Source organism: Zingiber officinale, chromosome 1A (assembly GCF_018446385.1).
Source record: "Zingiber officinale cultivar Zhangliang chromosome 1A, Zo_v1.1, whole genome shotgun sequence".
In the NCBI taxonomy this organism is placed as follows: domain Eukaryota; kingdom Viridiplantae; phylum Streptophyta; class Magnoliopsida; order Zingiberales; family Zingiberaceae; genus Zingiber; species Zingiber officinale.
In genome coordinates, this window is record NC_055987.1 from 155,399,686 (window position 1) to 155,410,465 (window position 10,780).

A 10,780-nucleotide genomic window follows, 5' to 3' on the forward strand; every position below is an offset into this window, starting at 1 on the left:
TTACAGGTATGAATTTACATCCTACGTGATTGTTTCTGACATTTTTACACATGAACAATAGAAGCAATAGTGGTAAGTGTTTGTGTCGGGTGATCTGGCACAAGTCTATAATGGTATTTGAAGACTTAGCAGAGTGTCTAATAGTACTTTAACAATTAGCGTTCAACTTTCCTTGGCTTAGATATGCTAAAAAGAAATAGTTTCAATGTGAAGTCTGCAAATCTGCAGCATAATACAATTGCACCGTTTGGTGATTTGTGACACATGTACTAAACACGTATGCCAATCCTGGTGTCTGGAGGGTGTCTAGGATCAATGAGAAAGGAAGATCAAATTTGGAGAAGGAATTTAGTGCAGTGCTGCACTACTTTGCTTCAGAGGTATTCAGTATTTACAGAATCAAAGTTTCTCATGTTCTCTTCTTATGCATGTGGAGTTTAGATGCTATTCATTAGAATTGTTGATATTTGGACCTGCTTTCACTGCATTTGATTTTTTTTTTTCCAATTTGCAGGGAGAATGATTAACATAACAGTACAACAAAGCACCTAAGGTGAAACATAATGAGTTTCAGTTTTCCAGTTTCCAGTTCACTTTGAGTCCATGCAAGCAAATTTATGATTTCCTTGCTTTCTTTGAATAAAACATAAAATCTTTTGAAAAATTTAAATTCTTTGAAAGGTTCAACTTCTAAGGTGAAAATGATGTCAAATTAGTTTAAGGAGGCTTCATTTTGCTTATGGTTGAGCTAGGTGTCTGCTTTAGTCCTTTTCTAATTCGAACTGTGGAATTAGTGATAACTATTGAGATGAGAAATATGTGTTCATTTCCCAATTACTTTATATCTATGTGTCTAACCTCATGATATTTTTTCTTGTGTAGATTTTAACTTTTATCTTTTCCAATTTATTATTTATTTTGCACATTCTTTTGTTGGTTAGTTTGCATTCCTATTGATTTCTCCTTGTCACTATTTAGATTGTCGCAGTTGGATCGGAACCTGTGCTCACTTGTTTCAGTATTAATGGAACCACTCTTTCACAACTAAAATGTGCTCCTCAATCTTCATTTTCTGTTTCACTTCACCCTTCTGGAGTATGATTTTGCCCTCTCCTTTTAACTTTCAATTCTCTATCTAAAAGATTGTGCACTTGTCTTTTTAGTTATTCTAGAATTCAGGCGTGGTCAATATTGCCTTCTAAGTAGGCTTGCTTCTGCTAATTTCAGTCTCATCATTATGTTGAATCTTTAAATAAACTACTGGAACCTCACATCATTCTTTTTTTTGAAATTACTTGAGCTGAAAATGTTTTTCACTATTGCATGGTCTGTTCCTCAACTGTATTTTTTTATTTAGTGGCATTGCCAATGCCAAGTGAAGATTGAAGACTATGGAGGGACAAAAGAGTTGTATAACATTGAAAAAAACAATAGGCTACACGAAAGTAAAATTTCTCCACATGAGTCTGAACTTGATCAAATTCAGTGAAATGAGTTTTTAAAAATCCATTTTACATGGTTACTTGGTTAGGTATTTGAACTGCATTTAAGGCATTAGCCCTTCAATTTACTTCTATCTAGATTAAACTTTGAACATTGGTGTTAACCAATAAGCTCTACAATCTGTCTAATGTACTAGATAATCTATAGAAATTGTAGCAAAAAAGGTAATAAAACACTGCTAATATAAGAATACTGTCAGAGGTCCTTAAAATGCAAGCTATTCGATCTTCTTTGTTAGCTAACATTCAAAAATACAGTCCCCTGTGCAATTTTCTGCTAGTATCTTACATCTCTTCCATTTTTTCCTACTGGATTATGTAAAATATACATGCTTGATCTTCAGGTTATAGCTGTTGGTGGCTATGGAGCTCTGGTGGATGTCTTAACACAGTTTGGGAGCCATCTGTGCACATTTCGTTGACCTGGCCTGAACAACTTTTCATGAAATATGTGTTCCTTTCTATCAGTATGTTATATTTCGATGGTAATTGCACTTTGGATCCATCTTGGTAATTATACCTGAGAATTTGGTGCAATGTGCTCAGAAAGTGTTTCTTTTGTTTGGGTCAATTATCTCCAATGGAACAGGCTGTCTTGGTGTATGCTACTATGCTTGGCCCGTTATATGTTGGTGAGCATTTCCATCACAAGTGATTCCTATAATTTCCAATCGGACAACTTGTGGAAATAACTTCAAATCATTATGCTTTTGGTTGTATGTATTTGCATTTAAATGCCTAAAAATGAACTATGGTGCGGACCAATGTTTCAGTTAACTGTATATTTGTCAAGGTTCCACGATGAATATTTCTCTTGAAAATTGAGTTGAGTTGAAGCAATGCCAAGTTTTGAGTAGAATGTTATTGGAAACATATTTCCTGTGATTTGAATGAATGCATTTGTGTGAATTGTGATTACTAGGGGTGTAATCGAACCGAGCCGAGTCGAACTCTTAGATATTTGAGTTTGACTCGTTTATAATCGAGTCGAACTCGAGCTTTATTTAACGAATATATTTATGGCTCACGAGCTTATTCGAGTTTTTATCGAGCCTAAACGAGCTTAATAAATATAAATTATAAATTTAAATATTTATTAAAAACTAAATTATATATTTTTAAAAAATTATAATATTCTTGTTAAAATTTATAATTGTATTCTAATAAATAAATTTAATATATTTGTCTATGTTTTTCATAAGTAGAGTGTAAAATTTATAAATTCAATATCAAAACTATTATTTTTTTTATTTAAAAGTTTATTCATGAGCTTAATGAACATGTTCACGAGCAAACGAGCCGAATATTATGAAACTTGAGCTTGGTTTGTTTATCTTAACGAGCCTCATTAAACGAGCTTTTATCGAATCGAGCTTCGAATAGTTTACGAGCAGCTTGACTCATTTACACCCCTAGTGATTACTTGTGGGAGTTCCTCTCTTCATAAAATAATTAGATAGGGTTATTCAAGGAAAAGATAAAATAATCAATATGGTCGGAAGATATATTTTCACTTACGGTTTGATTTAACTATCTTCTATTATTATTATTATTATTATTATTTGAAAACAGAGTTTATTCACTCGTGTCTACAGGTTAATTAGGAGTAATGCTAAATATTCATACTTTTAAATCAGTTTGCTTATTCATTTTATAAGTTTAGTAGTTGAAATGCATTGAACAATGCAACTCTTGGAAATGCTGAGAAAATAGCAATCCCAAACTTCTGTGCCCTCATTTGTGCTGGCAATATATTTACCATCAACATCTGTGAACTATTTTATTTTATTTTTATCCTGCATAGCAGTTGCAATCTTTTTTCAGCTAAAGCGATTCTGATCATAGTTCTCCATTAAATTGTGAGCGTGCCATTCAATTTACAACTGTTAGATCCTTGTAATGCGCTAATTGCAACGCCTTCAATTCAGCTATTTCCAGCTGCAAAGGTATGTATGCATTCTTTAGCTGCATGGTCCAAATTTTCCAGCATTAACGTATTTATTCTATACGAAATCAAATTCTCATCGCAGTATTATTGTGATCTTTAGCAGGATTACAAAATCCTCTAGTGGAATAATTGGTCTTTTAATTTGGCTGTTATTTATTCTATAAGTTGAACTCATTTCTAACTAGTTATGTCTTTTTAGGCATTACAAAATAATTGACTATCAATTTCTCATGAATAGAGGTGCAATTGAGTCGAGTCGAGTCGAACTTTTGAATGTTTGAGTTTGACTTGTTTATAATCGAGCCAAATTTGAGTTTTATTTAACGAATATATTTATTGCTCACGAGATTATTCGAGCTTTTATCGAGTTTAAACAAATTTAATAAATATAAACTATAAATTTAAATATTTATTAAAATCTAAATTATATATTTAGAGAAAATTATGACATTCTTATTAAAATTTATAATTTTATTTTAATAAATAAATTTAATATATTTATCTATATTTTTCATAACTAAAATATAAAATCTATAAATTCAACATTAAAATTATTATTTTTTCATTTAAAAGTTAATTCATGAGTTTACTAATAAACATGTTCACGAGTTAATGAGTTGAGTATTATGAAGCTTGAGTTTGATTTATTTATTTTAACGAGTTTTATTAAACAAGCTCAAATAAATTTTTATCGAATTAAATTTCGAATAACTCATGAACGGCTTGATTTATTCACACCCCTAGTCATGAAGTTGGATCTGTACAACGAGAAGAAAACAAGCTAAGGTATGCTATCAGACTCCAAAATCTTTTTAGCAAACAACATATGAATTTTGAACACTTGCTTGATTAGCACAGCAAGGAATATAAGCAGCAAAGTAAGAGCGTATCGAAACTTGAACAAGGTATGTCGATATCTTGACTTTCCGATCGGCACAAGTGCTTCTATGTGTTATAAAGCAAGTGTTGTTTTCTATGTTTAATTTTGTTTCTTGTTTTAATAAACTATTTTGCTTTATATATCAAGCCCACCCAGCTGGAGAAATAGATGGAGAAAGATACGAGTGTTGCAACTCATAATCTGAGTTATAATACTAAGTTGAATTCTCAAATTCCATGGATATCTCTAGTTCGGACAACCTTGACTTTCCTTTCGTTGTCCCAACTATTTCAAGCTGAAGTTTTTTTTCCCTTCGTTTGACAAGACGACCAACCAATTTATCGTGATATTTGGATCATCTTTATTCGTCAAATTTGGGTAGAGTTCAAGTATAGAGAAAAAAAATTGAATTTCCTAATACATATGAAGTGATTGAAATTATTGAAAGATGTGAAGGAAACATAGTCTTTGATTCACATGCAAAGAGTGTGCAGAAGTAATGACTAAGATGATAAGTTAAAGAATATTTAGGTGGTGTTTGGTTCTCTCTTAAGAATTAGAATGGAAATAGGTATCATAGTATTGTGGAATAGAAATGAGTATGAGCTTAGGTATCATTCTTAAAAATAATATTTGGTTAATTAAATATTTTCAATCGGAATGAACCTAAATTTTCTTTTTTATCCTTAGAGGAAAATAAGAGAAAAAATTAGATGGAAGAAAAAGTTGAATGTGAGAGAAACATATGATGAAAGAAAATGATGAGAGAGAAAGTGTGATGAGAGAGAAAGTGTGATGGGAAAATGAAGAGAGAGAAAATGTGATGAGAGAAAATGAGGAGAGAGAGTATGATAGGAGAGATTGAGAAGAGAAAAAGTATGATGAAAGAGAAAGTGTGATGGGAAAAAATGAAGAGAGAGAAAGTGTGACGAGAGAAAATGAGAGATTGAGGAGAGAAAGTATGATTAGAAAATGTGATGAGAGAGAAAGTGTGATGAGAAAAAATGAAGAGAGGGAAAGTGTGATGAGAGAAAATGAAGAGAGAGTGTGAGATGGAAGAAAATGAAGAGAGAAAAAGTGTGATGAGAGAAAAGGAAGAGAGAGAGTATGGTAAGAGGGATTGAAGAGAGAAAAGTATGATGAATAAATAAGGAGAGAATGAAGAAGAGAAAATAATGAAAAAGTGTGTGTGATGAGAGAGAATACAGAGAGAAAATGGTAGAGAATGTGTGTTGAGAGAGAATGAGAAGAGAGAGTGTGATGGAAGAGAATGAATAGAGAGAAAATGTGATGAGAGAAAATATGGAGAGAGAGAGTATGGTAAGAGAGATTGAGGAGAGAGAAAGTATGATGAAAAAAATGAGAAGAAAGAAAATAATGAGAGAAAGTGTGTGATGAGAGAGAATACAGAAAGAAAATGGTAGAGAATGTGTGATGAGAGAGAAAGTATGTTGAGAGAGAAAATGTGATGATAGAATAAGGAGAGAGAAAGTATGATGAGAGAGAACAAAGAGAGAGAGTGAAATGAAAGAAAAATTGAACAAATATACTAAGAGTATTTTCCTCCAAAACTTAATTCTTATTCTCATTCTATCAAAACCCAAGGAAAGGGGTGAATTTCATCCATATCCAAATTTTAGGTTTCATTTCAAAATTCTGATTTCATTCCCATCAACCAAATATAAAATTTAAAAATGAATCTATTTCTTCATTTCTAAACATCTAAATAAACATCATCTTATTGTTATCTATATGGATTCACATGCAAATATGAGGTTGACAGACTCTTCAAGGCAAAAAGTGGCCCTTGCACAGACTTGTTCGAATTAGGTAGACCTAGACACTCTAAGGTTGTTGTTTTGATGTGTTTCCCGCATCTGGAATTGAAACAGATTATTCATGCTGTGCTTTTTCTCGCAGAGTGGTACGGTCATACAGTGTTTTTCTCTAACCAATCGTCTCGGCATGGGTAAACGGAATTATATATTTGAGAAATTTACAAAATAATTTAATCTTGTTTAGTTTATCTACTTTACTATACGTTGGTATTATTTGTTTAAATAATTTGAAACTAAATTTAGGATATCCACAATTTTAGCATTAATGAGGGAGTAAATTACTAAATAAAATGAATATATATAATAATTTAATCTTGTTTAATTTATCTACTTTACTATACGTTGATATTATTTGTTTAAATAATTTGAAACTAAATTTAAGATATCCATAATTTTAACATTAATGAGGGAGTAAATTACTAAATAAAATGAATATATATAATAATTTAATCTTGTTTAGTTTATCTACTTTACTATACGTTGATATTATTTGTTTAAATATTTTGAAACTAAATTTAAAATATCCATAATTTTAGGCTAAAATTGTGGATATTTTAAATTTAGTTTCAAAATATTTTTTTAGCATTACTGAGGGAGTAAATTATTAAATAAAATGAATATATATATATATATATATATATATATATATATATATATATATATATATATATATATCTTAGAAATATATTAGTTTTCAAATTCCACGGGTATTCCAGTACTCCACGTGCGGCTCTGTTCATGGCCATGAACCAACCTCATATCTATCCAATACAAGAGAAACATGTAGTCAAGATTGGTCCACTTTGCGTGCTGTGCGCGTGACGTTGAGCAATATTGTATATCGAGTCCAATAATAATATTAATTGGGATGATGATAATAAAAATGATGATGGACCTCATGGATATTCAATTACATTTTTACAATGCGAATTTGTAATTTGTTATAATCTAATATAAATAAAATACACAGAAAGACAATGATCCTGTATATATATCAATTAATTACCTAACATTGGACGTGCAGTTTTATTCTTTCAATTTTAATCAAAATATATTTGTCAATGTAAATCTCCCTCTCATGCTTTTTAAACAAAGTAACACATGCTCAACTGAACTGTTTCATCAAATATATTAATCGAGGAGTGCATACATAAAACTAAACTAGATCATGCTTGCTTTCCCAACTCCATTACCAGGAACATCCAAACTACGCATTCTTCTTCTTCTTCTTCTTCTTGTTTGAACTCTTTCATCAATCACTTCTTCTACCAGTGTCGAGACTGCGGATATGAAGAGCAAGCTAGAAGGACACCAAATCATTAGTTCTTGCAAGGTATGCACATTAATTTAATATGTTTATTCATTCACCAGGAAAATCTTGATCATATATATATTTCTCTGTACCAGATATAGAATCAAATGGATTGCTTTGGTTGGGGGATGAATCCAGCGTACACTGACCAGGACTGGAGTATCGAAGGCTGCAACCATTTTAGCGACAAGTTTGAGGTGAACGAACTCCAACGGATTCTCCTTGCTTCTTCGTCAAAAACAAGTTACGATTTTGACACTGCAGTAATCATCAATGGTGAGTCATCTGTTTGTAACTCAACTCCATCGCAGTCAGTTCTGATCATGAGGTCAGAACTCGGTCGTACTGGACGAGTCTCCGACGACGATATCTCAGCCATCATTTCGAGCTGCAAGAGCGGCCACATTTCCACGCACGAGGGTTCGCGGACAGAGTTGGTCCCGGCGGAAGAATTGGCTTCTTCCTCAAGATCATCGAATTACGGCGGCGGCGGCGGCAAGAGAAAGTCGGATCAAGAAATCAAAACCCCCGCCGGCGTCGACATCAGCTTCGCGAAGCGACGGAGAGTGGAGAAGCGAACGGAGAGCTCTGGTTCGACGACTATAGACTTCGTTCGGAGCGGGGAACTTGAGCCCGACGAGGAGGCGATCATGCAACTGAAGGAGATGACTTACCGGGCGGCTGCGCTGAGGCCAATTTGCACGGTGGAGGCGGCAGCAGCCACGAGGATGGTGCCGAAGAGGAAGAATGTGAGGGTATCGAGTGACCCGCAGACAGTGGCAGCGAGACAGAGGAGGGAGAGGGTGAGTGAGAGGTTGAGGGCTCTGCAGAGGCTGGTCCCAGGGGGCACCAAATTGGACACTGCATCAATGCTCGATGAGGCTGCCAACTACCTCAAGTTCCTCAAAGCTCAAGTCAAGGCCTTAGAAACCCTAGATAAACCTAGGTTCAATCATCACCATGATGCTGCTGCAGTGAGACAAGCTTTTCCCATGCAAAGCTTTTCTCCCTTCTTCTACCCAAAACCCTAAATATCATCATTTATGTCTTCACCATTATAGCTTAACTAGGGTTGAAGCTAGGCTCACATTATTCATTCCTTCTTCTCTTTTACTAGTTTGTGAGTTTTAATTCTCGATCTTATTGCTAATCCTCCTTTTCTCATAGCCTAAAGTGGCTTTTCATTACCAGCTAGCTTTGAGTGGCTTTTCCCATGCAAACCCTAAACCAAGATTTATGATAGAGTCATGAGTGCCTCCTTTCTGTTTTCTTTAGGGAGCATGGAATGAATCCATCCAGCCTTTTGAGGCGCAAAGGCTGCTGCAAGAGAATCATATGACTATGCAAGAGAAGAGAGAATCCATCCAGCCCAAGTCTAGCTACTAATTAATTAATTTTCTAGGGTGGATCCATGACTATGCACGTACATGTTTGAAGTAGCTTCGGTAAAATAAGATTTTGGGGCTCTGGGAAGGGAGAGAGACATTCTCTTTGGCCTTTGGGGGTCAGAGCTAATGGCAGAGGGGAATGTCACGTCTCCTTTAATTCCAGCCGATCGAGCGTGCCCTTGAGAAGGCCACCAAGGTGTTGGCAAGCACATGGTCGGCATATCAAAGAGGACATGCATGCCTTTAATTCAATCCTCTCTCCCTCGCTTTCTCAAGTCATCGTCTTGAATCCTGTGGATTGAGCATTGGATTTTGTAGCTAAGTAACTTCAGGTGTGTAAATTGATCAGTGATAAATTACGGTTTTTTTTAATGATATGTGCTTCTGTCTTAATATTTTGATCAGGAGATGAACTTCAGTACGTTACGCTGAAATCCTGAACTTGTATTATTGAACTTGCATCATTAATTGTTTAACTGGAAGCCTAGTTGTGAAATTGGACTAAATATTTTGTACTGATATAGAACTAGTGAATATATATATATAGATTGGTGAGTCACACATCTCATTAGAATTCGATTTGGACAGGTAAATTGATCTCATTGAGCTGATTAATTAAACAAATTGCATATTTATTCTAATTGATAATCCTGTATTTTAGTTACAACTTATATTTGTAAATTAATCAATATATATATATATATATATATAAGCTAGTCTAAAGAATAAGGTACTCACTTAATCAATATACCAACTAGATCCTTTCTATGTCCCAATCTCATAACATTGCTTATTTCTCACTCTAATAATTTTGGAATAAAGGTACACGATCGATTAAGACTTAGGCTAATAGTCATTTTGTTCCCAATTGAATCACTACAAGAAAATTGTCAATTTGTTACCAAATTAAAGATTGAAAAAAAATTTAGTAGCTAAATAAAATTTAATTTAATTTATTTATCATTAACGATTGATATTAATCAATCATAAAATATATATAACGACTGACTAGAAATTTTAGTCGTTAATTTTTCACTTTTACTCATTATTTATGATGAAGCAATGATGTTCCAAATCTAATCCCCCTGTTAATGACGGAGTAAAGACATTTAGTCACTATTTTTTTTCCATTTTAATTTTTTTCATTAATGATTAATTTTTAAAAAAGTAATGATATGCATAAGGAAAAAATCTCAAAGGAAAACTCAGGTATAAACACATATATTAATGGTCCACCACTTTCACTTTTTGTAGGCACATCACTTTATGTGTTTATCCTTTAGTATTTTCTTGAGATTCTTTCTCTGTGCATATCATTTTTCTTTTTAAAATAATTGTTATTTTGAGATAAATTTTTAAAATATGCCTCAAAATAATGCGAGATTCGTAGTTTCTATTGTTAAGTTTTCACTTTTATGTTTCACAGTCATTGTGTTTCTCTCATTGTCAATGTAGATCCAAATCGTTCCTCCGTGGTAACTCTTCCGTTCAACAACGATAGGTCCAACGCTACCATCACCATACGAGGTGGTACTGTGCTCGTGAGAGGCAGCGTCCCCTATGCCCATTGCACAGCGGCCGACCCTACCTACTGCGAGTGGTCGGTCGACATAGACATTGGGGCATTTTTTGTGAGTTCAAAATAATAGACAAGTTGGATCCTGTCTGAAATCAATGACGATAACGCGCTAGGTACGTGGCTCTGCTATTGATTAGGAGAAGACTCCGAGAGGGAGAAAAGATGACACCTAACCCTCCTTCCTGTGCACACCGTAAAGAAAGCAAAGGGAAACGTTAGAGCAAGAACCAGGGAGAGGATTCCTGGCGCAAGCACTCTGACGCTTAAGTCAGTACAGTAGCCGAGTGAAAAGTGCATAAGGAGATAAACAGTAGATGTGTGCGTGTTATAACG